This window comes from Phalaenopsis equestris, unplaced genomic scaffold (genome assembly GCF_001263595.1).
Source record: "Phalaenopsis equestris unplaced genomic scaffold, ASM126359v1 Scaffold000022, whole genome shotgun sequence".
Taxonomy (NCBI): Eukaryota; Viridiplantae; Streptophyta; class Magnoliopsida; order Asparagales; family Orchidaceae; genus Phalaenopsis; species Phalaenopsis equestris.
The window spans coordinates 1,503,639-1,508,036 of NW_018164464.1; the positions used below are offsets into that span (position 1 = coordinate 1,503,639).

General features: G+C 36.9%; 1 pseudogene; it reads right to left on the bottom strand.

The window, feature by feature from the left end:
* Positions 1-666: 666 nt before the first annotated feature.
* LOC110018415 lies at positions 667-3,996 on the bottom strand (annotated as a pseudogene).
* Between the last annotated feature and the right edge of the window lie 402 nt (positions 3,997-4,398).

The window sequence follows — 4,398 nt, forward strand, 5'->3', positions numbered from 1 at the left end:
TGAAGAGAGAGCGTGAGGGTTGAAAAATAACTTAAAGTTTTGGGAATGAGCTGAAGTACAACAACAATATGTCGTCGTCAACTACTGCCGACCGTCGTCAACCAACGTCGACTGCCGTCGACCATCTCTAATCGCTATCGATCTCTACTTATTCTTTGAAACAAGTTCATCCCCACGTCAATATTGTAACTTAAGAGACCTAGTGACTATTTCCCATGTGTGAAACAAATGGTCTCAACTGTAATTATCATTTTAAAGTGGAACTCTTCAGCTGGGCCAGCCTAAGACGATAATATATTCATTTACGGGTTTTCTACGTAAAAAATTCTGACATATTACTAATTATTTTCTCTCTTCCAAATATCTAATGAATCTTTGCACCATGCTAAGACAATATATTACCCTGCTGCTGCGAATTTTTCAGCACACATCAATAACAAACATGTTTTGTTTCAAATCCAAACATAATAAAACAAAATAATAAAAATAAAATAAAATTGATCAAAAATAATGCCAAAGAAATGAATACTTTTTTAAAAAGCCCATCACGAGTAGTTCACCAATATAAAATTTATTGATATACATACATACATATATATATATATACATACGAGCTTAAAGTTTTGGGAATGAGCTGAAGTACAATAACAATTATGTCGTCGTCAACTACTGCCGACCGTCGTCCACCAACGTCGACCGCCGTCGACCAGGTCCGTTCTCAAGCCCCTCCGCCACATCCTCCACATATTCAATCTTTCCTTCTCTCAAGTATTGTATAATCTTCTCCTCAAATTGGGGATAAATGTCATAGTGATCCAAAACCACAAATCCTTTGATCTCAATCCTGCGACCGACTATCATCGAAAGGTTGTGAACTCCCTCGTGCTTATTGAGGTTGTATTGCGAGATCATTCCGCATGCAGCTACGCGACCATAATTTCTCATGTTAAGCAGCACTGCATCCAGCATGGTTCCCCCCACATTCTCAAAGTATATGTCGATCCCTTCAGGGAAATATCTGAATCCAACAAAAGGGCATCAACACTATATTAATAGCGACTCATTATTTATATTATATTTATCTCAAAGTAAATCCTCTAATTTAGGGATTTTTACATACCAATCATCCAAAACATGTAATATAATATTTTAACCACTCAAAATCTTCACTTCATGAATGAATTTATGAGGGTGGTTGTAATGGAAAAGGGTTGGACTCAAAATCCAAACAAACCTTTTCAAAGCGGCATTGAGATCAGACTCTTTCTTGTAGTTGAAAGCCTCGTCAAAGCCTAACTTTCTCTTGAGCAAGTCAACCTAAGCCATGTGCATGCAAATGAGAAATGCCAAAGTTAAATGGATTGACACTCGATTCTCATGTATTTATATATCTAAAAATTACAATTTTATAGTTATTTACATGACAATCATATGAAGGGCATAAATAGCATTAATATTAAACATTAATATCATTGAAGGACTATAATATTACAATAGAATTTAAATATTAAGTTTAGGAGGATTTATATGCATACCACATAATTCCTATGAATTTACATGCATAACATTATAAATTAGATTGTTATATTGATAGGTGTGATTCACTTTTTAAAAATAAGCAATTGTGATATTTTTTATATGATATGAAAATTTCGAGTATCACAAATACTAAAAAACAAAGTTTCGATGTTAGATCAAGAAAGAAAACATAAGTTTGTGCGTGCGCAAGTGCTGGGTGCGTGTGTGATAAAAATTTAACTCACCTTTTCGTCAGAGCCAGCACTACCAACAACATAGCAACCCATCAGCTTAGCGAATTGGCCGACGAGTTGCCCGACGGCTCCTGAGGCGGCTGATACGAAAACACTTTCCCCTTTCTTTGGGGAGCATTTCTCATAAAATCCAACATAAGCTGTGAGCCCGGGCATTCCTACATGCCAAGATAAAAACTAATTAATATATAGTTAATCTATTACGCAAAGTCAATTTAGTATAAAATTTATATAAATGTTAATTTAGTCTCTTGGACTTTTTTAATATCAGCTTGAATAGTTCTCATGAAAAAAAATTTCAAGCCTTTATTAGCATAGTTTGAGGATTAATTAGGTTTTTTTTTCAAAATTAGAACTAAAATGACCACATATCAATAATCACGGAACTATTTTTTTCTTCAAAATGAATGGTCAGAGGTTATTATATGAGCCTCGAATCACCCCTATTGTGTCTAACAATTCGAATACCACCTCATTAAGCCAAACTCTGTCAGAGAGGATTCGAACCCCCGACCTGAGGGGTCTTATACCGAGTATGCCAACAAAGAGGCTGAGGTACGCCCCACTCCCCACCACACACACACTTACATTTATATATAAGAAATACAAAGATAATAATAAGGTTTGAAGTGAAATTAAAATTATATCTGACCGAGAAGGCCGGTATAATAAGAAAGAGGGATATCCGGAGAGTGCTTGATCTTCCTCAAGCCCTCGGGTTCATGCATGAGACTGTAATCTTCCCATCCAGTAATGCCCCACACATAGTCTCCAATTTGGTAATCATGATGGCCGGAAGCAATAACCTTACTAACTCCAAATCCTTTTATTACCTGCATGCAAATTTGTCACAAAAATAAAATAATAATCACAGAATTTATTTTGGGTTTATTACAATATATTCACAATCAATCATAGATGCAGCAATCTGGATGCGACATAAAAGATTTGAGTGGTATAAATTGGGTTGTTAACATGCCGGTTTCGAGCCGAACTTGGATCGGTTCGAAAAAAAATTGATTTAAAATTTTTGCTCGTAGCTCAACTTATATATTTCTGTACTGCCCAAAATTTAAATTAATTTTTGAGATTAATGATCTTCGAGTTAAACTCACTAAGCTCACAACCCATACATCACTAGAGCTTTTAATGATCTGATAGCGTGCCTCATCAGGGTCGACTCTAAAAAAATTCAATCCAAAAGTTTTAGCTAGCAACTTTGCTCATTTATTTGAAAAAATATTACGTCTCGGCGTCCGTATGTCCGGACGGCCAATCACCAGGCGACGTGTCCGGACGGCCAAAGGCCAGACGCCACGTTGCTCAGAGCCGACATGTATGGTGATGTGGGGGCCCAACAGTTGGCCGTCCGAATGTGCAGTGTTCAGACGTAAAATTTTGACGCGTAACTTCGCTCATTAATTTCGATACGAACTAAAATTCAAATTAATTTTCAAACGTTTAAGGATTTAAGAGCTAAATTCACAACCATAGGAATGAATGTAAAATGTAAAAATGAGATGTTCGATATTCAAATACATAAGAATTGTGGAAAACATATTACGTCAGGACTCCGAACGTAGAGCTACATTCGGTTTGCAATAGTTGCTGTGTTATAGGAATATTTCATCAATATTATTTGTGGAAAATGAAGTATTATTGGAATATTCCCTCGAGTTAATTGATTTGGGGTTGCGTTATTCCAATAACATAGTGAAAATTAAAATAACACGAGGAATATGCCGAATAACACAACCACAAATCATGTAAAGCGGTGAATATTCCAATAACACTGCAAAGTAATCAAATAACATCACATAATACTCGATAGAATATTTTTTATAAATAATACTGATGAAATATTTCTATAACACCGCAGAATATTCCTATAACACAACGATTATTTGAATCCGAACATATTTTTATGAGGTAATATGAACTCAAAATTGTGGGGGGTATGAAAATAAACCTGTCCGGGGACATAGTTAGCCATTACAGAGGGCTGTCTTCTTTAGACATGAGATGGCGCATATAGGGATCGCAGGAGAGGTAGAGATTCTTAACAATCACCGCCATGGATCCATCGGCCGGCGAGCTTGCCGGAGTTTCAGAAGTCTCCACCACTTCCAGATCGCTGAGCTCCGGTAATCCGCTCACATAATTCCTCAAAACAACCTTCTTCCCTCCCATCCCTCCCTCTCTCCTCTCTCTCTCTGTTCGCCGTTCTTCTGCTTATCAGAGCTGTTGCATGCGGCGGATTTTATAATTGTCTGAAACAGATGGGGTCTTGGTGCAAGAACGTCATCGATTACGGAAGCAGGATGTGCCACCGTTTCAGGTGAGGTGGTGTTAGATTTGTAAATAGAGAGGGATTGAGGGGTATTTGTGTAAATCTTTCTAAGATGTTTCCCTGTCCGGCTGAAAGGGGGAATCAATGAAGCTGAGGTAAAACAAATGATTTATAACATAGTGGGCTAAGGCAACAAGGGGGTATATGTAGAAAAAGTATTATCAGAATATTGTAGGATAGCAATATCCGGTATGCCAACTACGGGTCTATTTTGGGCAGCTGTAGGTTATAAATAATCTGCCGATAAACAAATTATTGTGATAATTTGATAATCTG